Source organism: Colobus angolensis, unplaced genomic scaffold, assembly GCF_000951035.1.
Source record: "Colobus angolensis palliatus isolate OR3802 unplaced genomic scaffold, Cang.pa_1.0 Scaffold153, whole genome shotgun sequence".
NCBI classification, from domain to species: domain Eukaryota; kingdom Metazoa; phylum Chordata; class Mammalia; order Primates; family Cercopithecidae; genus Colobus; species Colobus angolensis.
The window spans coordinates 4,765,949-4,792,208 of record NW_012114633.1 but is presented as its reverse complement, the minus strand read 5'-3'; positions in this window follow the sequence as shown (position 1 = coordinate 4,792,208).

Sequence of the window (26,260 nt, the reverse complement as noted above, 5' to 3'; positions counted from 1 at the left end):
CTCAGTTCAAAATGCAGAAATCACCGGTCTTCTGTGTCCTTCGCGCTGGGAGTTGGAGACTGCAGCTGTTCCTATTCGGCCATCTTGCTCCGCCCCCTATTTTTTAAAAATAAATTAATATTGTTTGGAAGTTAAATTTCTCCTAAAATATTAGAAAAATTTGGCATATCACAAAATCAACAATGGCAATATTTTAATTGATAAATACCTATCCAATTAGTTTGATAAAAAGTTAAATTTCATATTGACAATTTACATCCAAACTAAACAGAAAATATAATTAACTTTAGATTCTACTTTTTCTAATCTTTATGTGTTGATGACAGCTGAAAACATTTTCATAAATTATGTATTATCTTCTTTATTCTAAAGATATTCTTTATTCTAAAGATATTCTCCTCTAACAACATGGACCAGGACCTAAAAACTTGACTGATTAAGGATTCAGCTGAAGAGATTTCAGAATCAATAAACGTTATTTTAAAGTTCAAGAAATACATAACTATAGTGATAACAATGAAAATAATAGAAGATAGAAAAATATATATTCTGGGATTCATGGACGTTTTCCAGTTCCTAAGAAAACCATGAATTTTTTTCTAGTTCCTAGGAAAACATGGTTATACCATTGCTAAGCATTTGTTTGTGCATACTTTGAAGATCACAGGATTCTGTTAACAAGCAAACCTAAAAAACTGTCCCCTTTGTTAGGAAAAGCGTTTCCAGAATAATTTAATTTGTCTTTATGCTTGGAGGATGTAAAATAAGGGGAGGCAGCAGTCACAGTGTCCAAAATATTTTTCTTTTACTTTATAAAAGTTATTTAGTTTCACTGTGCTTTTATTTCTTCAGGAATCTTCTTTGAATTCATTCTTTCAGTGGTTGTGCTCCAAAAGGGTTTATAGATTTTTTTTATCTTGTTATGTATTGCTTAAAATAAGGGCATATTGGAATTCTTAAAGCTGTAAGTAACAGAAATGGGCTTTATTTAGTCAGCTAAAAGTGAGTTTATACTAAGGATACAAGAAAGAGCAAAGACAAACAGGAAATGATTACACTGTACAATCACTGATACTGATACAGTTCTTAACAAACTTTAGCAAGAGAAAAGGAGAGAAAACACAAATAACCTTGTAAGCAAAGAAAGAGGGAATATCATTATTGACCCCGCAGACACTGAAGAAGATAGTACCACAAACAACTCCATGCACATAAATTTGACAATTTAGATGAAATAGACCAATCCCTTGAAGATACAAATTACCAATAGATAATCAGAACATTTGTCAATCTCATACATGAAAATTATGTATAAAAATTGTCCCCCTAAAAAAAACACATTAGGTCCAGATGGCTTCATGGGTTATTTATATCAAACAATTATGGATAAATAATATCAATTCTACAGAAATTACTTGAGAAAAGAGAGGAGGTTGGAATAATTTCCAACTCACTTTAGGATATGTGCATTAGCCTGAAACCAAAATGAAACAGACATTACAGGAAATGAAAACTGCAGACAAATGCGTCTTAGGAGGAGGATTTTTGTTTTCTAAAATGAGAGTAAAGTTACATAAAAACATTTAAACCTAAATAAAATACTGGTAATCTAAATGTGTATATTTCACCTAAATTTAAATATCTTTATAGATATTTTTGTTAAAATGAAGGGCAGCAATTAATAATCTAAAACAGAAAATTATGAATTTTTTTGAGTTTCTATTTCACTTTGCTTTTTTTGGCACATGACACTAGATTTTTTCACTCATAGGAGACTAGCCAATTAAAGTTGAATGCACTATTTTAAGAATAATTTTGAAACTGCAATCTAAGATATTAATTCCTTAAAAAGTTTTAATACTTGAATGGTGTGGAATGCAAGGTATGAGCATATGATAAGAAACTGAGATTAGGTAACTAGCTAAAGGAGAATGACAGTGAGATTAAGATGGAAGAGAATAGAAAATTTTTATAGTCTGAGTCATCGTATGCTTCCTTGTAGTGTCCCCTGAAACTATTGTCCCATAGGATTTGCCCAAGGAGATGACTGGGTTAGAAGGAATTTCTGAGGGAGAAGGTTGGATTAGAAGAAATTTGAATCTATTCAACAGTCTGACTGCAGTTGGGTCCAGTCTCCATACATCAAGATTACCACATACTCTTGGAGTACATCTTGTATAACCTCTTCTTGAACCTGTCAAATATCAAACTTCTTAATACATTATTTCCCATTCTTTGTTCCTCATCTCACTGTACACCCCCCCATACCCAAATACCAGTGTATTACAAAAAATATAACTGAATTTTTTAATTGCAGAAAATGGTATATGCATGTTGAAGACAGAATAAGGACTGCTCTTTGAAGAATTCAAACACATGCATATTTCAAATAGCAAAATTGTTTATATTCCAGAATCCCTAGGCTTCCTTTCCTAATATACTTTGCTTGATTTTGCAAGTGCTTTACTGTTTGCAAGGAAAGGGGCCTTCATTTAAAGTTGACATGGATTATTTCTTCTTGTTTCTAAAGCAGATTCTTCATTATGATAACTTGCACAGAGTGTGACAGTATAAGATTCTTATTAAGACACTGAAGATTTTTGATATATAAATAAAATATGTTTCAAAATTTGCAGAAGCAGTGCTTAGAAGTTAAATTCTCTCACTATTTATATCTTGGTAGAAATTGTGTGTAATCTTAATATTTCCACATATAATGATCTCCATTTTAGAGATTGCCTTTAATAATAAATAATAATTGATAAATCCAGCTACTGGAACCTCGTCTGGACAAAGACCACTGTTATACTTTGGGAAAATTAAGGCATGACTCAAAATTTAACTTTAGGAGTAAAATGTTTTGGGAATAGGCTCCAAATTAATTTTCCTGCTCCCATCTACAAATTTTATAAACAAAGTAAGGAGAACAATGAACATTCTCTGCCACATCATTAATCATTCATCATCCTAGTTTCCTAAATATTACTTGCTGATATTAGTTCACAATTAATTATCTTTGCCATTATAGGCTCATATCCATTTACAAATTCATTTACTGTCATTAATCCTAGCATTTCATGAGAGAACAGATATTCATTCTTTAAAGTTTTCATTAGAAAATCTCTATGAAATTCAACAAACACATAAATTCTTAAATAAACAGTAGACCATATGGCCAGGCATTGTCAACAATGTAGTTAGAAAATTTTGGTGTGATACACGTAAAATAAGATTTGCTATTTTAACCATTTTAAAGTGTACCATTGCGTGGCATTTAGGACATTTACAACATTATGCAACACTATCTAGTTTCAGAGCATTTTTCATCACCCCAAAAGAAAATTCAATATCCATTTAGCAGTCATCCCACATTCTCTCTAATCCCTAGCCCTTGACAGCCATTATTCTGTTTTCTGTCTCTATGCATTTGTCTATTTTGGATATTGCATATAAATGGAATCATTCTACACGTGTCCTTTTGTGTCTGTCTTCTTTCACTTAGCATAATGTTTTCAAGGCTTATCCATGTTGTAACGTGGATCAGTACTTCATTCCTTTTTACAGTTATATGATATTCCATGTAACCATTCCAAAATGGATATACCACATTTCGTTTATGCATTGATGGACAATTGAGTTGTTCTTATCTTTTGACTGTTATAAATAGTGCTGCTATCAACATTCTTATATAAGTTTTTGTTGAACACTTCTTTTAAATTCATTTGGATATATACTTAGGAGTGAAATCACTGTCATATGGTAATTCTATGTTTAACTTATTGAAGAACTACTAAGCTGTTTTTCACAGTGGCTTCACCATTTTACATTCTTATCAGCAAATATGATGGTTCCAGTTTCTCCACATTTTTACATTTTCCAGTTTTTCAATTCTAGCCATCCTAGTGATTGTGATGTGGTATCTTCTTGTGGTTTTGATTTGAAAAATGCATTTTAAACATTATATTGATATATAGTGAGAGAAAAAAGATATAAAATGTATCTTATCGACCTCAAATTTCTTTTATTGCACATGAAATTTGAGTACAGGTAAGTTAGAAATGAGTCTATGGAGGAAATAGTTTGGTTTAAAAATATGGCAAATTTTAAAAAATGTGGTGTTTGGAACCAAGGTCAATCCTATGCATAAACTATATATGCATTTTTCTCTGGTAGTTACCTACTATTGCAATCCTATGGATAAGCTGTGTATCCATTATTGTCTTGTGATTACCTACTGTTGAAGTAAAATTCTCTTGTGAATTGCTAATGAGAAATCTAATTTATAAAGATAAAAATATGTGAGAAAATATTAGAATTCCCAAAATTTGATAACAAGTACTTTTCCTTCTTTTCAACCTACTAATGAAATGATCAGATATAATTTTTTAAAGTACATTTCTTCTTATTCCTGTGGTGTTTTACCAATAAATTCCAATATTTGAAAAACTCAAATAGTTGACATTCTTTTCCTGAGTGATCTAAGACGTATCTTACTTAAACGGGGATACAATTATTCTTTATATGTTAAAAAGAAGTGCTGACACAAATATACTGGTTCTTATCATTGAATTATAAACAGTGTTAAGCAAATTTATGCTTCAATCTCAGGTCAATTTACATTGAAAAAGTGAAACTATCAAATGTAGACCCATCCCTTCATTTGACTATATAGCTTAAACTTCACACTGTGGCACTAGTAGGTCCCAATGAGCTTTTCTTGAAATGTCTGTATTGATGCACTTAGAGAGAGTCTGTGGATCTTTACTGTCAGTCTATTTCCTGTCTGTGACATCTTGCTAGTAAACAGCATGAGTAAAATGAGTAGCTGTACAGACGGCTTCAACAGTTTCAGAAAGAGGATATATTAATGTGAGGTCAAGTTTTGCTCTGCCTGATAAATGTGGAAACAAGTAAATGATAATACGTCAAATAGTTCTAGAGATGCTGTTTATTTGACAACACATCTGGAGTCCATAAATAAAATTTTGTGTTTTTACTCTGCTGGGAAGAAGATACCATTAAAGATGCTCTGAGACCTAGTTATTCAGCATGAGATGGTTATAATCACACCATTTTATAATATACTTTTGCCTAAGTAGTACATTCCTTGTGTGAAATGATGGGAAATATAAAAGAAATAAATTTTGACTTATATTTGGTTTTATAGCTAAGTACTTAAAAAAACAAAAATAAGCCGAGATAAGTAATACAGTTCACAAAGAATAAGCAATTAAAAGTAAAAGGAAAATACCTGATGAGGCTTTATTAAAATGAAAAAGATGAAAAATATGAGCATATAAAAATTATGTCACACAGACACAAATATAAATTACTTATATGTATTTATATGTTTATTTATATATTTTGATGCTTATTTAATATAATTATATGTAAAAACAACTGAGAAATCATATGTCCCTTTTTCATTGAACTACACATACATGATTCAGTGAATATTTTTTCAGTATCTTTTTCATGTAACAGAGTATTTGTTTTAAATTGCTTTCCAATTATTTAAATGATAATATTTGCATTCCACATAGCAGAGGTATTAGGTTCTGTTCTAGCAAGCAGTTAACTTCCTATAAAACTAAAACCTTTTGGGAGACAATGACCTTAAGCAGGGCACACTAACTGAAGATTTCACCTAAGATTGGAGAATGTACCATTTAACAGGTGGGCCTGCTGTTTACCTGTTACCGGTGAGTGACTCTAAGGATGAAGTCTGGGACACTCTCCCATTATGCATGTGCCTGTATTTACTGTCCATGGCATCCTTTCTACTGAAATCTTCATTTATGCTGATATAATGTGTGATCATTTTACTTTTGGTCTCTTTCACGCACAAAGAACTTGAGCATTTAAAAAAAACTATTTTATTATTTAATTAGGTGTCAACTTGATATGTGTGTATGTCTACAACACAGTAACTAAATGCAGCTGCCTCTTTGGGAATTATGACATCTTGTTGTTGTTAGGAGCCAAGGAGAGTGGCTGCAAAGTAATTGGGTAGCTTAAGGGGAAGAACATAGACATAGCCTTTCTTCTGAAAACAGGAGAAAGATACGCCCAAATCCTTGGTCAGTTTTCACTGTGTGAGCCAATTTGCCACATCACATATCCCCACTTCACAGGAGCCATGTAAAAATGAGTAATAATGATAAAGGAAATCAATTCCCTGAAGAAGCTGAATGAGTCTCCATATTTTTCTATATTGTTTATCAAAATGGTAAAGCTGGAACATTTATTTTCAAGGACAATGTCAACTATAAGGGAACATTCTTTACTATAACTTGTGACTGTAATTAGGTTTGAAATGTAAGCTAGATAGTCTCTTCTTGGATTTTTTTTAACTGTCTCTGGGGGAGATGATATCCCACATGGATAGATTTTTCCAGTAACTGAAACATGCTCTATCACACACAAAAGGTTTTCATCTAGTTTAAATGTCTTGAATCTTGGATATCTTTCTGAAATGCATTGTTCCAAGTTGAATTAAACATATAGGATGTAATAAAATACGTTTTTCTAAATTGTTTTTAACCATATTCAGCAATAGAGTAACAAAAATAAAAGTTATCATTGACTAAGGTTTACTTTATGCCAGGGATTCTGCTAAACATTTTACGTGGATTATATTTCTTAAATCTTAAAATTAGTCTAAGGGGTAGAGAAGAGCTTGCCTAAGGTAATATTACTGGGAGAGGAAGTGGAATGTGAACCCAGGTCAACCCCAGAGACTGTTTTGTTGACCATGAAAGGTGGCATTTTTTAAAAAAAATGTACTTTTTTTTTTCTTTCCCTGGCAGTGAGTCGGTCTCTCTCTCTCCTGCAGCTATCGTGTCTGGAGCTCTGTCATCCTCATCGTCTTCTTGTAGTTTTGCTTTTTCAAATCTGCAGTGAGGACAAATATACAAGTGTCTTAAAAGAGTTGTTGTGGATATCATTTGGAGTCTGAAATTATAAATCATTAGCTTTCTCTACCACATAGAGAAATGTATTTATCTTAATATTTGTTTCACAACAGTGCTTAGAAGTCTAAAACTAGTTGGATATTATTGTACAGAAACCATTTCTTCATTTCCGTTATTAAAATTAATAATCCAATAATTTTATGAGGAAGTTTTTCTCCTTTGGAAAACTAGAATTCAACAAGACATAACATTTATTCACTATATATTTTTCATTTCTATTATAAGCTAGCTGCTGAGTAGGAAAGAAAACCGACATCTTTTCCTACACAGAGCTTAAAGTCTAGAGGGTAGAAGGATAACCATGATTTTGTATTTATGTAAGTTTACTTATAAATAAGTAGAGGATACATTTCTGTCTACCCATTATATCAAACAGTTTCTTCCCTCCTTTCCTTCCCTTCCCTTCCCTTCCCCTTCCTTCCTTCCTTCCTTCCTTCCTTCCTTCCTTCCTTCCTTCCTTCCTTCCCTCCTTCCCTCTCTCTTTCCTTCCCTCCTTCCTTCCTTCCTTCCTCCCTCCCTCCCTTCAATATGAAAAAGTTATTAACAGAGATTTATTTAACAAATTCTATATAGTAAATAAAAGCCCTGTCATGCGTTACATGTTTTGAGATAATTTATTAATTTTATGTATAACTATAAATGATATAATATATAACATATATAATAATATATAATATATAACATATATTATATATTATATTATATCTATATTATAATATATAACATATATTATATTATATATTATAATATAGATATAATATATAATACAATATATATATTATATATAGTGACTCCTTCTCTGTGGATCCCTCTACTTTTGTAATACTCTCCCAAATTTTTGTCTGTCTCTCTGTCTCTCTCTCTCTCTATATATATATGTAAATTCCACATAGCAGAGGTGTTAAGTTCTGTTCTAGCAAGCAGTTAACTTCCTAGATGATGATCTTGATCCAGTGCTGGCTTGGTTTTAGACTTTGTTGGGCAGGTCTATTCCAGGTTTGCCCTTGCCTATTGGGCATGGCATTTACTCCTTGGGCGTTGTTCTGGGAGTAAGGATGTGATCTTTAGTGCCTCAAATGAATGCCTAGGATGTTCACCTAAATTCTTCACTCTTCTTGCTCCAGTCTCCCCAGGTGTCTCCTCAGCATTGAACAATCTCTGAAGTCACTGCCTCCCAGCACTTTTCTAGGTTGGTTCTCAGAATTACACCTTGTGAATTTTCAATTTAGGAGGTGACTAGGCAGTAGAAGTAAATTTTTATGCAGATTTTGTGACTCCTTCTCTGTGGATCCCTCTACTTTTGTAATGCTCCTGCAAGTTTCAGCTGCTTTGGCAGCCTCAGATATTGATCTCTGTTTATTCCTCCTAGGAAAATGCTGCCCTTTTTTTGATTCTCTTTCTCTGACTTGTAATTTTGAAAATTACAAGGGCATCCTAAACATTGGAATCCATAAACTTCGGTTAAAAATTTTTATTTTAAAATCAAGATTGTCTATTGGTGTGAAACTAAAACAACTAAAACCAGAAAGTTGAGAATATGCAACAATGCATGGACATAAACAGGTTTTAAGTATGAAATTTCATTGATATTTTCTCATGTTCCATCACAATTAGAAAATATGACAGGCTGGATTTGCCCATTATAAGTATGAGCATACACCATGTTATTTGTGGTGAACTAAAGTAAAAAGTTAAGATGTTAAATTTTTAGAAAACATAAAAAATGGGAAAACAATGGAAATGTTTCAACTCATGAATAATGTGTCCGTTCTCTGTTGAGAGTCTTTTCTTAAATACATTCAAAATTATTGAAACACTGAGAGGATGGTTTGTATAACTTGATTCCAACCTGCTTCTTTCTATAATGTCCCCTTCACTGATAATCTGAGTCAAAGTGTTGGTTTCCTGACATTTAGAGTGTTTTGGGGGGGTATGGGTAAATATTAGAATGATTTAGATGATAAATTAGAGCACTACTCCATATGGGGAATAATTTTAAAATAATTTTAACCTAATACATAGGATAACTTATGCTCACAATATCCTACATAAATATAAACAAACATGCTAATTGATATTCGATATTTTTCACTATTTATATAATTTATATAACACAGATAAATATTATCCTTCATGTTTTAATACGAATGTTCATAGAACCAGGTTCAGTCAGCTTGAACATAAGCTTTTGACAATGGAGACACTGCTTTGCCTTTCTCTTTTTGGTTTTCTTCATGTCAAAGACAGAGGGGATTGTATAGCTGAGTAAGTGTGCGGCAGATCTCAGTTCTGCTTAGAAATGTGATGGAGACTGTTGTTGTGAGTTGAGAAACGTTATTTTCAATGTGTTCTACTGAATACATTTAATAATACAGTTTTTAGACAGGTAACAAGGTGAAGACATTTGATTCTCTGAATTTTTAGTTTAAAAGAGCATGTAGATAAAGTGTGTTACAGGGCTCTTTATGCACACAGTCGTCTTATTAAGTCACTCAGTTTTTAAGAACATGTAAAGGAACCAACAGTAAAAACTTGTAAGATGCAAAATATTGCAGCTAAGGCTCAGAAAGGAAAGTATTACAGCATATACAGAGCTAGATTTCAAAGGACTGGAGGCCTGCCAAAGCTCCTTTGAAAATGCTCGAGTACCACATACCTAGAGCTCCCACTTGCAAAAAAAGCTGCCCCACCAAAGCAACACTGGAGAAAAGAGCATCCCAGTATTGCTCTTCATTTTGGAAGCAACCAGTAAAAGAAGAGGAAGCACAATTGTACCCGTTTCCTAAAAAATCTGCAGTGCCACAAGACTCTGACTCATCTTGGTTAGAGCCTCATTTAGCAAGTTTTTTGGAAGTTTCTATGATTGTTGATTTTCATCATTGCCAAAGGTTAATCTTTGACTATCCAACAGACTATTCCAGAAACCTGTTTTGAAGTTAATATAAAAATCGGCTCTTACTGACAAAATTTTTCAAATATGACAAATGTAAACGTTTTTGAAGGCAGGTGCCACGATCTTCCTGGTTTCCAGTGCATTCCTCAACCATAGCCCCTACATTTAGTGAGTACTCAGTAAATATTGCTACTAATATTAATGTTAATTCTGTTGTATATGTAAGTTTTGCCATCATATAAGAAAGACAAGTATCTGTGTAATGCTGTGATAATAGTACTTCATCTATATTGTCAGTTAATTTTTGCTGCATAGGAAAAATCTCAAAATATAGGAGCTTAAAACGACACTTATTTACTAATGGTTCTGTAAGTCACTAATTTCAGCCAGGTTGCCCAGTGTGCTGACCTGGGCAAGACCTCGCCCATTTTGACTAAGATTTCTCATAGGTCTGTAGTCAGGTTGCCCAGTGTGCTGACCTGGGCAAGGCCTAGCCCATTTTGGATGGGATTTCTCATGGGTCTGTAGTCAGTTGACAAGTTAGCTAAGGGCTGGCTGATCAAAAATGAGTAGATCCTACAGAGTATGGTTTGGGAGGGCAATAATTTGTGACACTTATTTTGCTACTGATCACAAATATATTTTTTAAAATCATAGATTTAACTAATAGTTTTCATTATGTTTTTTCAGTAAACGCAATAGCCCTTTTTGGGACTTGTGGGTGATACTTACACATGTTCAACTTGGCTAATTCTCTGATTCAGGGAGTGGCATCTATAGCCCACAGTCCAAGTTGAGCCCATTCGCTGTTTGTTTGGTAAATAAGGTTTTAATGAAAATAAACACACTTATTTATTTATTGTTTCTTACTATTTTCACGCTCCAATGGCAGAATTGTATAGTTATGATAGAGAACATGTTTCACAAAGGTCAAATATCTACTATCTGGCCCCTATCTACTCTGACTTTTCTCCTGAATAATGATAAATATGAGCATATATTTTCAGGGCTTTCAATATTTTATTATTATAAATAACAATATAGTAATTATAGAGTACTTCGTTTGTGCTGGGTACTGTTCTAATATCATTTATTTCAACTAATTTAATCTTCGTGAATGCCTTATGATGTATGGTTATCATCACTTTATAAATGAAAAAACTGAGGTACAGAAAAGTTGAACGTCTTCTCTTGTTGAACTCAGAATAGAATTAAATTCATTTTCCATGGCTTGTAAGTCATAATTTATCTTCCCCATGAGTTTCTATTTCATGTAATGCCAACCATTTTTAACAGTCCCAGCCATACTAACTTTCCTTCGATTTCTTGAAAATGCTGAGCTCTTAACTTCTTTATGATCTTTACATATGAAATTTACTTTTTATGGAGTAATTTTCGTGCCACTATATCTGTCTTCTTATTTCTTAAATCACAGCTCAAATGTCAGTTTCTTAAAGTAGTCTTGCCAAACAATACTTCCAAATAAAATTTTTCACCCATCTTGTCATTCACTCTCAAAACATGTTATTATTTTCTATCACAGCACTTATCAAGCCTGCAACTTAACATTTGTCTGTACAATTGTTTATCATCTGTCTTTCTCAATATAACTTTATGAGGACAGAAATCATGCCCACTTTATCCACTACTTCTTACAAAATGCCTGGCACATGGCAGGTGTTTAATAAATGTTCACTGAATAATGAAGAAATATGCGTTATAGGAATTGAAAAATTATCATTTACATATTAATACAATTGAATAAAATAAGATTTAAAAAGCTTTTGTTTTAAGTTCAAGGTACATGTACAGGATGTGCAGGTTTGTTGCATAGGAAACTTGTGTCATAGGAGTTTGTTGTACGGATTATTTCACCACCCAGGTATTAAGCCTAGTAGCCATTAGTTATTTTTCCTGATCCTCTCCCTCCTCCTACCTTCCACCCTCCAATAGGCCCAGTGTGTGTTGTTCCCTTCTATGTGTCCCTGTGTTCTCATCATTTAGCTCCCACTTATAAGTGAGAACATGCTGTATTTTCCTGAGTTAGTTTGCTAAGGATAATAGTCTCCAGCTCATCCATGTCCCTGCAAAGAACATAATCTCATTCTTTCTTATGGCTTCATAGTATTCCATGGTGTACATGTACCACATTTTCAGTATTTTTTTTTATCATGTTTGTTCCTTAACTAGTCTTTTCTGAGCATAAAATCACCTCCCTCTACCATATTATCTTCAACTACCCATCCATCCAGTTATTTATGGAGACACACATTGGATTTGTTGATATGGACAAATAGATAGTATGTCTCCTTAAACAACTCTACTACAGTTATGCCATTTTTAAGGGCTTTACTGTGTCATTTTTTTACATGTATTATACTTTAACATTCCATCTTGATTTTTAGTGTCTTTTCCTTTTACAAATATCAATGCCCTTAATTTCCATGTAATACATTTACAAGAATTTCCTTGCAATTTATACCCAGAAATAATATCTATCAAAAGAGTATATACAATTTAAAATGGTAGATATTGCCAACTACCTTTTTAAAAGATGACACAAATTTTTACTTTCTTCAGAAGTGAATGTGAATATTTTTTCCCTACAGTTTGAGACTGCCAGACATTGTAAAGTTATTTTACATGTGTTTTCAATATATTTATCTGGTTATTAAATGTTCACATTGAACACATTTTTATACCTTTATTGACAGTGATTGTTTTTTTTCCTTTCGTGAATTGCCTGTTCTTTTCTGAGCTCATCCTATATTTAATTATAGTTTTTGGTCTCCATTTGTGAGAGAAATTGATTTATAAATGAATAAATACATAAAATTTTTGTCTTTTTCACATGGTGGACATATTCCTGCCAGTCTGCAATTTCTTTCACTTAGTTTATGAAGCATATTACCAATAAGAAATATATACATGGTCAAAGCTGTCAATCATTTTCTTCTGGTTTCTGTTAAGTTAGAATATGTGTGTTTGTGTATGTAAGTGTGTACATTTATATATTTTAGAATTTTTAAACATTTAATTATTTAATATCCCAACCCTGCATGAGGCAAAGATTCTTAACTTTGCATGCAATCTAGCCAATTCACATGAGTTCATCTCATGTCTTGTGAAACTTGTTAAATGTAGCCAATGGTACCACAGCAGGTATAAAACACTCAATTTCCCTATACGCCAAAGACACAAGTTGAGTCAATAATTTACCTGCTTCCAAAATTACAGCTGATGCAGTTTTTAAAAATGTTTGGCCACTGCATCCCATCACTGTCCTTCTAATTTCTAGTAGCACTTTTTCACTGTCTAGTACATGGACATGAGGCTAATGCCACCTGCTTAAGGTTTTCTGATACAGTAGTACTCAACTTGTCTATCAATCAGGAAACATAAAATTATGTAATCTCTCTAAAGATGGTGATGTAAAGCTGTTTATTTTCTCACACTGCATATGTCCATTAGGAGTAAGACCACGCAAGAATAATGATAAATCTGTTATTAGATCCTAGAACATTATACAGTAGCAAAATATTTTGTAAAACAGTAATAACCTGTAGTTTTCACTCCAGGAATTAGGCTGAAAAAATAGCCTCTCTCTAGACCATAGCAAGCCTCATGACACAAGGACAAAAGAAAAATGGACTTGAAGCTTCTGTTCAGGAGTGGCACACATCGCTTCCACAAACAATTAATTGGCTAAAGCAAATCACCTGAAGCTCTTGTGTTTAAAAGGCAGATGCTCTGCCAGGGGGGAGAAGTAATAAAATACTCATGAAAATAATACAAGATTACTTTTGCCTTTCTCCTTCATTCACTATTTTTCAGACAGACATGAGCAGGGCAGGAGATGGCGAAGCCTCAACCACGAATGTCAGGCGACCATCAGGTGATGTTCAGGCGGTTGTTAACTGTCTCTCTAAAATAATAATTGGTTGCAGCCAGCCCCAGAGAAAAGCATTCTCCCCCTAAATAGAAAATACCTAAAACTGGTGATCAACAGCTTGCCTATAAGATCTCAGGAGTTGCATGAGTGAACTCGAGCATGCACACCAAGAGACAAAATGGTGAAGTTTAACTGGTATATAACCTCCTCGGGACATTTGGCTGGTGAGGGAAGAATACCTCAAGTGAATATGCTTACAACTCTAGTAAACACACTGTGTACTCACCTCCCAAGTGCTATTAGGCTACTGCACATGCAGATAGCCCATCACAAGCAAAGAATCAGGGGAGAAAAGAGGCAGACCTCGGAAGTATGCCAACATATAAACCCCAAGTCAAAAGGTCAAATGCACACTTGGCTCTCTCCAGTCGCCCACTTGGCCCTCTTCCAAGTGTAATTTCCTTCCTTTTATTTCTGCTCTAAAGCTTTTATAAACTTTCACTTCTGCTCTAAAACTTGCTTTAATCTCTGCCTTATGCCCCTCAGGGAAATTCTTTCTTCTGAGGAGGTAAGAATTGAGGTACTGTAGACCCATATAGATTCGCCGCCAGTAACGTTTTTGTGCGGTGTGACTGGGATGATTTCCACTCCTAACATATTCTGTCTGTGGAATTCTTGGTTTTAACTTTCTGATTGTTTTGGCTGTATGCCCTAGGATATTGTTCTGAATTTATCTTCCATATGATTAATTTAGTCCTCAACAGTGTTTATTTTGTTATTTTACTTTTAATCAAGTGTAAATATTAAAATTAATTCTGAAGTGGATACTTAGATTTTTTTATTTTTTAGTTTGTGTTTTAGTTTGTTGTTTTTTAGTTTGTCTCTGATTCTCACCAGTCTGCTAAATTTGAAGGTAAAAATCTGTGCAGATGTGTAGAGCACAATGATAAGAAAGATTCAATATAAGGTGAAGCATGCAGACGATGCATTTGACTTTCTCAACTGTTAAAACAGGAGAAACTTGCTCTGGAAAGAGACTACTTTCATGATTTTTTTTCCTTCCTGGCATCTTCAGAAAGACATTCTCCAAATTTTTGTGGATTCCCCCAAACTCTAATTAACAAAAGAATGGGAAAAAGGAAAAGAACCTTCTTAAGAAATAAATAAGTATGAAGCATGAAGATCTCTGTATTTTAGCCTGGAAAACTCAACCCAACAATATTTGGATAAGAATATTAAAGCTGCCTGTCTCCTTTACTTATACTATACAATTAAATGACTAGGCAAAGACCCTTAGTCATTCTCCCAGAGCAACATACTAATTTATGGGGCCAGATGAAAAATCTGAGTCACTCTTATTGTTGGGATAGATAATTCTACCAGGGACTGAGCTCAGTAATTTAGATGTATAGTGGTAAATAAATCATGGCTTTTTAACTCTTGTTGATCAAGAATCATTTATGTATTTATTTCCCTCTCCTAATGCTTAGTACTTAAATATCATGTTACTTTACTTTCAGCAATGGCCTTGTAAGTAAACAGTTATCAGTGGGGAGTGAAATAGTGGAAAGGGGAAGTAAAAATGTTGAGGATGCAATTTCTTAGTGAAAAATGAATGCGCAGATATGTAAAAATATCTTTTGATGTGTGACTATGGTTTTGTCTCACATGGGTTACTTCTGTAGCTCTGACTCAGACTCATGTGCTTCTCAAAATCCATTTTCAAAGGAGATTATCCCATGTTTTATTGTTATATATCAGATTACTTTCTCTAACAGTGGTCTGTTCCAGCATTCACTGGCTCCACCCCCCTGGGAAGTTGTGTTTCTATTTTTTCAAACCATTCTACTCTTCTATAATGTTACGATACTTTTATCTGTTTCTTCAGTACTGTATACCCATATCCCTAGATCATAGCAGGCATTTAATATATTTTCATTGAATAAATTAAAAATGCATAAATTGGGCACTTAACTGTACATCTGGTGATAAATATCTCCCTAAATGTGCACTGCTCAGAGGAGTCAAATCATAATTAAAACCACTTTAGGATGAGTGGCCAATCTCTTTGATGGTGAGGCCATTCTGTCATGCCATTTTAATTATAATGATTCTCGTCAAAATGTTCTAGAAATTTGATTCCAAGATTTTGGTAGATTAATGTCTTGTCGACATTTTAGGAATTGGAGTTCACCTTTCCTGAATTTATTTTTACCTTGAACTTGATGTGGTATTTGTCATATTTTATGTTTCAGGTATTTGCTTCCTTTACTTACAATTATCGAGTAACCAAACCTTAACTAGCATTGTAATGTTATGAGGTTTGTGCCATTAATGGTCATTAAATTAACATTTTTTCATCATAGAAATTGTCACTCACAGAGAATTTGACAATTGTCCAAAGTAATCTTAAACTCTTTCCACCTATCTAACTTGCAAGGATTCCATTTACTAAATAAAAAATAGAGCAGCTAAACCAAAGGCACATGTTTATTTTCATTTATTTTTTCAATTTCCACTTAAATGGTTCATGACCTTCTTAGTTAGAAAAACATAAAAAATTCAAAATGATAGTGGTTATTTGCTTTATTAGCCCACAAAGAGAGAAAAAATAAATAAATGCAAGCAGATGTTATACACAGATGTGCATTGCTAAAGCTAATAATATGCTATTCTTTCTCAACAGAATTCTCCCAGTACTTTTTTCCCTTAATTATACACCATTGCAGTTCAAACTCAAGAATTAGAAAAGAAAGCTCAATAATAATTCAATATATAATGAAGTATTTCCTCTATTCACTTTTTTCCTCTATTCACTTTTTTCATGTGTTCCAACATAAAATAGATGTAGTAGACCTATCAGGAATGCATTGGGTCTTAGTTATAAGGTCTTATGGCAAGAGTCAGAATAATATATGATTAGTGAGTACTAAAGAAAGAAGGGAAGAACATGCTTGAATTGAATTTGATGAGCTAGCAACACAAAAATGCAGAATACACAATGGCAAAGATTATTGTCCCTGAAGTCAGACCCATCTGGCTTCAAACCCCCGGCTCAACCATTAAGTAAGAGTGAGATTGGGAAAGTCACTCTCTATGCTCTAGCTAACTACCCTGTGAAATGGAGATAATAATATCACTTAAGTCATAGGTGATTGTGAGAATTAAATGAGTTAATACATGTTGCTCAAAGGAGTGATTAGAACAGAGGAAGAAATGTTAAAATTACTTTTGTCATTACCATCTGAGAGAATGTAGTATGGTATTAATAAAAAGGTAGTGACAGGCTAGTTCTGTTAAATGTTTCAAAAGTGAACCCTAGGAATTACGTGTACTTTTTCGTGGCAATTATACCCATTGGTTGGACTGTGTTAGATATATAATTCAAAATTCTTCTAGTGTTTAGCAGAAAGCATGGCTAAAAGCATAATTAAGCAAACACTCTAGTGACATTGTTGATTACTTATCTATTTGCCCATTTCTAATTGAAAAACAATTTTCTTTCAGATATTCAATGTTCACCTAGGTAGGTATCCATTTTGTTTGAAAGGACACACCCCCATATTAACGAAGGGGTTTGATTTGGTCTGAAGGAGAAGGTAGAACATGAAGGAGGAGAGAGTGAAGAAAATAAGATACATGGAGCCAGAGTCTTTAGTGAATGACAAAAGATCATTGTCTTACCTGTAGACTCTCTCAGTTATGTGATGTAAGATAATCCTTTTGTCATTAAAACCTGTTATCTATTTCACAATTGCTGCAACTAAAAGTTTCATAACCAATGTACACACACATTTACACCTTCTATACATTTATGTTTCCAAAGAAAATCTATGGTAGTTTTCATTTGGCAGCAAGTAACAGAAAACCCAAGCTGAAAGTAGCTTATTAATCTAATGATTAATTGGTTATATACACATGGTCCCTGACTTACCAAGTTTTGATATAATTATCGTACAACTATTCTGTTTTTCACTTTCAGTACAGTATTCAATAAATTGTATGAGATATTCAACACTTTGTTATAAAATAGGCTTTGGGTTAGATGGTTTTGCCAGCTATAGGCTACTACAAATGTTCTGAGAACATTTAAAGTGGGCTAGGTTAAGCTATGATGTTCTAAATTACCTGCAATGTAGAAGTTAGTAAAAGTGGATATTAACTGAGTAGATATGGTAATATGTTCCAAATGGTATCATAGGATTTTATATTTATGATATTATTTATGCATCACAGGCAACTCATGACTTAAGCACTGTTTATCAAGAAGTAACCTCATCATAAACAGAAGAGCATCTGTACTTGGAAGATGAAGGGTACAGTGTGCTTCAGAGCTGGCTTAATTCAGTCTATCCAGCTTAATTTTTCTCTGATTCTCCAAGGTCTGCTTTTATTTATTTATTTATTTTTTTAAATTTTCTTTTGGTGTGTTTTGGCTCCTCTTCAGGCTGATACTAAGATGACTGCAGACTTAAACAACTTACATTCACATGTCTCCATTTAAGTATTGTTAGAAAAATAAGACACTAGAAAGGTCAAATAATTTGACTAGATCACAATTTGGAAGTGTTCTGACACAGTCTCATATTCTTGCCCAACTCTAGAGGCCAGGTTCTTAAGTAGTATGCAATACAATATTACTTGTAGTAACTGAAGGAAGATAAGATACAGAACATAACAAATGAGAGATAATTCTTGGACCTTGCTGATTATTATAAATCCCTTTCAGTGAGAGAGTTCTTGTAAGAGTTCCTTGAAAGGAGGGGGCTACCTGTATCGTTTGAAGAGTAGAGTTTGTAAGATTTGACTGTTGCCTAAAGTGAAAGGTATTCACTACTGAGAATATTCTGGAATTTTTCTCTGAAGATGTCTGCAGTTTGAGAATTTTGTTTCTAATTTATGAAATATTAGGAGAAGACTTATTTTAGAAATAAATGTGAAATATATTAATATAAAAAATAAAATATTTATATGTATTAAATGTAGTAGCACAAAGAGCTGAAGAAAAAACATGTAATGATATTAACAAACAAAATACCTCTATGAGAAAGCTTTTGTCTGATCAGAAAACTCATTTAATTAACAGTGCTCTTTATATAATAAAAACATGCGACATAAACATCATGAGAAGAAAGTAGAATATTGAAAAGATAAAATTATTTCTGTACCTACAAAAATGTGATCAAAATTTGTGTGAAATCTCACTTTCCACAGACAAATGCACAATAAACATATGTGCAATAAATACACTGTTGGGCTATGTTCTCTTTCCTAAAGACAGTGTGTGTGTTTGTGTGTGCGTGCGCGCATGTGCGTGTATGTGCTTATTTAGAGGTGGACCTCTAAATAATACTAAATTGGGCCCTACATCAATTTTTAATAATTCATTTTCCATATTTTTATTTTATTTGCTCTTATAACTTCAATTTTCATTCTAGTTTCAGTGGATCTGTGTGTAGGTTTGTTACGTGGGTATATTGTGTGATGCAGAGATTTGGGGTACGATTGATCTCATCACCCAGGTACTGCACAAAGTACCCAATAGTTTTTTAACCTTTCCCCTCCCCTTTCCTCCCTGCTCTAATAGTCCCTATTGTCTATTGATGCCATCTTTATGTCCATGAGTACCCATTGTTTAACTCCTACTTAGAAGTGAGAACATGCTGTATTTGGTTTTCTGTTCCTGTGTTAATATGCTTAGAATGATGACCTCCAGCTGCACCCATGTTGAGCAATGGACACGATTTCTTTTCTTTTCTTTTCTTTTTATAGCTGTACAGTATTCCATGTTGTATACGTACCACATTTTCTTTATCACATCCACCATTGATAAGCACCTAGGTTGATTCTATGTTTTTGCTACTGTGATAGCACTGTGATGAACATGTGAGTATGTGTGTCTTTTCGTTGAAATGATTTATTTTCTTTTGGATATATATCCAGTAATGGGGTTGCTAGGTAAAATGGTAGTTCTGTTTTAAGTTCTTTGAGAAATCTCGAAGCTGCTTTCCACAGTGGCTGAACTAATTCACACTCCCAACAGCAGTGTATAAGCATTCCCTTTTCTCTGCAACTTCAAGGACATCTGTTATTTGTTGCCTTGTTAAAAACAGCCATTCTGAATAGTGTGAGATTGTAGATAATTGTAGATACAAAATTTGTGGTTTTGATTTGCAAATTCTCTGATCATTAATGACAATAAGCATTTTTTTCATATGTTTATTGGCCACTTTTATGTCTTCTTTTGAGAAATGTCTCTTTAGATCCTTTGCTCATTTTTTAATAGGGTTGGTCTTAGAACAGAATTTATGACTAAGTCCTCAGAAACAACTGCAACAAAAACGAAAGTTGACAAATGGGGCTTAATTAAACTAAAGAACTTCTGAATAGCAAAATAAACTATCAACAGAGAAAACAGATGATGTACAGAATGGGAGAAAATATTTCCAAACTATGCATCTGACAAAGGTCAATATCCAGAATCTATGAGAAATTAAACAAATCAACAAGCAAAAACAAACAACCCTATGATAAAATGGTTTTTCTTAGATTTTCTTCCAGAATTCTTATAGTTTGACATCTTACATTTAAATGTTTAATCCATGTTGAGTTAATTTTTGTATATGGTGAAAGGTGGGGATTCAGTTTCGTTCTTCTGTGTATGGCCAGCCAGCGATCCCACAACAATTTATAAAAAACGGAAGACTTTTCCCCATTGCTTAATTTTTATTTGACTTTATTGACATCAGATGGCTGTAGGTGTGCAGTTGTATATCTGGGTTCTCCTATCTGTCCTACACATTGGTCTATATGTCTGTCTTTCTACCAGTACCATGCTGTTGTAGTTACTATAACCTTATGGTATAGTTTCAAGTCAGATAATGAAATGCCTCTGGCTTTGTTCTTTTTGCTCAGGATTGCTTTGGCTATTCAGGATCCTTTTTGTTTCCATATGAATTTTAGAATTTTTTTCTAATTCTGTGAAAAATGACACTGGTAGTTTGATAGGAATAACATCAAATCTGAAAACTGCTTTGGGCAATATGGCCGTTTTAATGATATTGATTGTTCCAATCCAGGAGCATGGAAGGTTTTTCCATTTGTTGGTGTCTTTTATGATTTCTTTCAGCAGTGCTTTGTAGTTCTATTTATAAAGGCCTTTCACCTTCTTGGTTAGAGGTATTTTCTAGGTATTTTGTTTTATTTTGTGCCTATTGTAAATGGAATTGCAGTTTTTATTTGGCTCTCAGCTTGAACGTTACTGGCGTGCAGAAATGCTACTGATTTTTGCACACTGATTTTGTAACCTGAAACTTTACTGTAATTGCTTACCAATTCCAGGAGCCTTTTGGCAGAATCTTTAGGGTTATCAAGATTTGGAATCATATTGTCAGTGAAGAGAGATGGTTTGACTTCCTCTCTTCTTATTTTGATGCTTTTTATTTATTTCTCTTACCTTAATGCCCTGCCTAGAATTTCCAGTACTATGTGGAATAGGAGTGGTGCGAGTGGGCATCCTCATCTCATTCCAGTTCTCAAGGGGAATGCTTCCAGCTTTTGCCAAGCCAGTATAATGTTGGCTCTGAGTTTGTCTTAGAAGGTTCTTATTTTGAGGTATGTTTCTTAAATACTTAGTATTGGGAGAGTTTTAATCATGAAAGGATGTTGAAATTTATTGAAAGCTTTTTCTGCATCTATTGAGATGGTCATGTTTCTGTTTTTAATTCTGGTTGTGTGGTGAATCATATTTATTGATTGGTGTATGTTGAATCAATCTTGCATCACAGGAATGAAGCCAACTTGGTTATAGTGAATTAATATTTGATGTGCTGTGGGATTTGGTTTGCTAGCATTTTGTTAAGGATTTTTGTATCTATGTTCATCCTGGATATTGGCCCATAGTTTTATTTTGTGTGTCTGTGTGTGTGTCTGTCAGGTTTTGATATTGGGATGATGCTAGCTTTGTAGAATGAGTTAGAGAAGATTCTCTCCTGCTCAATTTTTTAGAGTAGTTTCACTAGAATTGGTACGAGCTCTTTGTTTTACATCTGATAGAATTTGACTGTGGCTCCATCTGGTACTGGGCTTTGTTTGGTAGGTTTTTTATTACTGACTCAATTTCAGAACTTGACATTGAGTTCAGAGTTTCAGTTTCTTCCTTATTGAATCTTGGGAGGTTGTGTGTTACCAGGAATTTGTCCATTTCCTCTAGATTTTCTGTGCATAGAGATGTTCATAATATTCTCTGAAGATCCCTGGTATTTCTGTGGGATCAGTCATAAAGTTATTTTTGCCATTAGTAATTGTGCTTATTTGGGTCCTTAACTTTTTCCCTGTTAATCTAACTAGCAGTGTATCAATCTTGTTTATCTTTTTAAATAACCAATTTTTTGTTTCATTGATTTTCTGTATGGATTTTAAGGTCCATACGGATTTTATTTATTTCTTGTTTTCTGGTAGCTTTGGAGTTAGTTCACACTTCTTTCTCTAGTTCCTCTAGGTGTGATGTTAGATCATTAATTTGAGATCTTTCTAACTTTTTGATGGAGACATTTAGTGCTATATACTTTCCCCTTAACACTGCATTTGTTGCATCCCAAAGATTCTGCTATGTTGTGTCTGTTTTCATTTATTTCAAAGAATTTTTTTATTTATGCCTTGATTTCATTGTTTACACAAAAGATATTTAGAAGCAAGTTGTTTAATTTTCCTGTACCTGTGTAGTTTTGAGAAATCTTCTTGGTAACACCCTACTGACAGCATTAGACAGATAATTGAGGCAGAATACTAACAAAGAATTTCTGAACTTAAGTTCAACACTTTACCAATTAGATCTAATAGATGTCTGCAGAATAGTCCACACATCAACCACAATATATACCTCCTTCTCATCTGCACATGGAACATACTCCAAGATCAACCACAACTTGACCATAAAACATCTTAATAATTTTTTAAAACTGAAATATTACCATCCATATGACATTTTTGTTTTAAATTGCGATTACTTTAAAACAAAAATTGACTGACACTTGTTGGTGTACTCTAAACATAAAATTGCAACTTCCTCCATTCTATGCCTACTTGTTGGTTTCTCACATGGCAGCTAAAGTGTAAACTAGGTGGAAACTTGGGTCAAGTTTTTTAAATGTAATAATAGGACTTAATATATAACATCAAAATGGTGTCCAATAGTGAAGATTATTGATCTTCTTTGCTTCGCAATTTTTCTATTCACTGCCTAAAAACAGTACATATTATAGAGGGTCTCTTCTGCTCCTTGCTTTCCCTTGGCTTGTCAATGGTATCTGTGGCAGTCATAAAGTTGTGCCACATAGACCTACCTTTAAGATTGAACTTGTCATCGGGTGCAACATTGATAATATTTAGCTGTAGGTACTTTCATTACCTACTTGAGCTCTCAAGGTGAAGCCATGCTTTTCCTTGAAACCACACAGACCATGAAACAGAGAATGAAAGAGCATGGTGAGAGCCCCATTTCTGTATAGCCTTTGCCCTGGACCTCCACATTTGGCTATGACTTTTCCCACTGTAGTCTGAGGCCCTTCCTGCTCTCTCCTCCTTCCTTCTCTCTCTCATTTCACAGGTTTCAGAACTATGTCATGGCCAGAAGGCTTTCCCTGCCTATTCCTGATCCCTCTTTTCTTTATCTTTCCCAGTCCTTTTCCACAATGAAAGCTCTTGCACTTTTAAATATGTCTTGGTATCTCCTTCCTAGGGAATGTAACTGACAGTATCAAATGTGAGATTTTCTTACTACTTTCTACAGTCTTTGTGATGGTATTCTCACAAGAAGCCAGGGAATCCTCGTTACTGAGTAGATTTACTAGCAAAACACAGTTATTTTTTGAATGAAGACATTATTCACTAATTCAAACATATTTGAGAGTTTACTCCACACTGTTCTATATCTTGAAATATATCAGATAACATACATGATGCAATGAGTCATTAAGGGAAAAAAGATTTATGGCTCTGGCAAAGTGTCAAAAATTTGGCTATTTATCAAAAATACACTAGATCATCAGTTCACACCACACTTCAGATAAGTACTCAATTTCTTAACCATTCAATGTAAAATAAAAATGACCAACAAAAATGTAAAACAAAATGATAAAAGGTCTAGAAGAAGATAGTTGCAGATTTGCGTCTGTTCTTGATGTAAGAGCAATATTTTCCTAAGTATAAAAACAACTAAATGCATCATAAAAAATATCCCATCGTTACAATGATTAACTATAAAACTTTCTGTGCTTTGAAAACAGCAATGATTTTAAATGATTTTAATAATTCACTGGTGTGTGTCGTGTTAACATTATCTAATCTGGAACCATCATATTATTTTCTTTTGTAAAAAACTTTTAAGTTCAGGTGTACATGTGCAGATTTGTTACATAGGTAAACTCGTGTAATGGGGGTTTTTGGTACAGATTATTTCATTACTCAGGTATTAAGCCTAGTACCAATTAGTTATTTTCCTTGATCTTCTCCTTATTCCCACCCTCCACCCTCAAGGAGGCCCCAGTGTCTGTTCTTTCCCTCTATGCGTCCATGTGTTCTCATAATTTAGCTCCCACTTACAAGTGAAAATATGCAGTCTTCGGTTTTCTGTTCTTGTTTTAGTTTGCTAAGGATAATGACCTCAAACTCTATCCATGTCCCTGCAAAGGACATGATCTCATTCTTTTTTATGACTGCATAGTATTCCATGGCATATATGTACCACATTTTCTTTATCCAGTCTAGCATTAATGGACATTTAGATTGATTCCATGTCTTTATTTTTGTGAATAGTGCTGCAATGAACATAAGTGTGTATGTGTCTTCATAATAAAATGATTTATATTCCTTTGGGTATATACCCAATAATGGGACTGCTGGGTAAAATGGTAGTTCTCCTTTCGGTTCTTTGAGGAATTACCACACTGCTTTCCACAAAGGTTGAAGTAATTTACACTTCCACTAACAGTATATAAGCATTCCTTTCTCTCCTCATCTTCAGAAGCATCTGTTATTTTTTGACTTTTTATTAATAGTCATTCTGAAAGGTGTGGGATGGCATCTCGTTGTAGTTTTCATTTGCATTTCTCTAATTATCAGTGATGCTGCACTTTTTTCATATGCTTATTGGCTGCATGTATGTCTTCTTTTGAAGTGTTTGTGTCATTTGCCAACTTTTTAATGAACTTTTTTTCTTGTAAATTTAAGTTCCTTATAGAGGCTGAGTATTAGGCCTTTGTCAGATGTGTAGTTTGCAAATATTTTTTCTCATTCTGTAGGTTGTCTGTTTACTCTGATGATAGATAGTTTATTTGCTGTGCAGAAGCTCTTTGGTTTAATTAAGTCCCATTTGTTAATTTTTCCTTTTGTTGCAATTGCTTTTGGCATCTTCCTCATGAAATCTTTGCCCATTCCTGTGTCCAGAATGTTATTTCCTACCATGGTAGTTTCTTTTGCTGTGCAGAAGATCTTTAGTTTAATTATACCCCATTCGTCAATTTTTGCTTTTTTTAAATTGCTTTTGGCATTTTCATCATGAAATCTTTGCCTGTTTCTATGTCCAGAATGGTATTGCCTAGGTTGTCTTCCAGGGTTTTTATAGTTTTGGGTTTTCCAATTTAAGTCTCTAATTCATTTTGAGGTTTTTTTGTCTTTATTTTCATTTTTGTTTTTGTTTTGTATATGGTGTAATGAAGGGGCCCAGTTATCCCAGCACCATTTACTGGAGAGGAAATCCTTTCCCATTGCTTGTTTTTGTCAGTTTTGTCACAGATGAGATGGTTGTAGGTGTGCAGGCTTATTTTTGGCTCTCTATTCTGTTTCATTGGTCTACATGTCTGATTTTGTACCAGTACCATGCTGTTTTGATTACTGTAGCCCTGTTAGTATAGTTTGAAGTTGGGTAGCGTGATGCCTCCAGATTTGTTATTTTGCTTGGGATTGGCTTGGGTATTTAGGCTCTTTTTTGGTTCCATATGAATTTTAAAACAGTAGGGTTTTTTTGTTGTTTTTTTTTCCTTGTTTTGTAGAGAACGTCATGTGTAGTTTGATAGAAATGGCATTAAATCTATAAATTCCTCTCGGCAGTATGGTCATTTCAATTATACTGATTCTTTTTATCCATGAGCATGGAATGTTTTTTCATTTGTTTGTATCTGCTCTGATTTCTTTGAGCAGTGTTTTGCAGTTCTTATTGTAGAGACCTTTTACCTCCTTGTATTCCTAGGTATTTTATTCTTTTTGTGGTAATTGTGATTAGGATTGCATTTCTGATTTGACTCTTGTCTTGACTGTTGTTGGTGTATTAGAAAGCTAGTGATTTTTGTACATTGATTTTGTATTCTGAGACTTTGCTGAAGTTGTTTATAAACTTAAGGACCGTTCGGACCAAGATTATGACATTTTCTAGGTATATAATCATGTCATCTCAAAGCAGGGATAGCTTGACTTTCTCTCTTCCTATTTGGATCCCCTTTATTT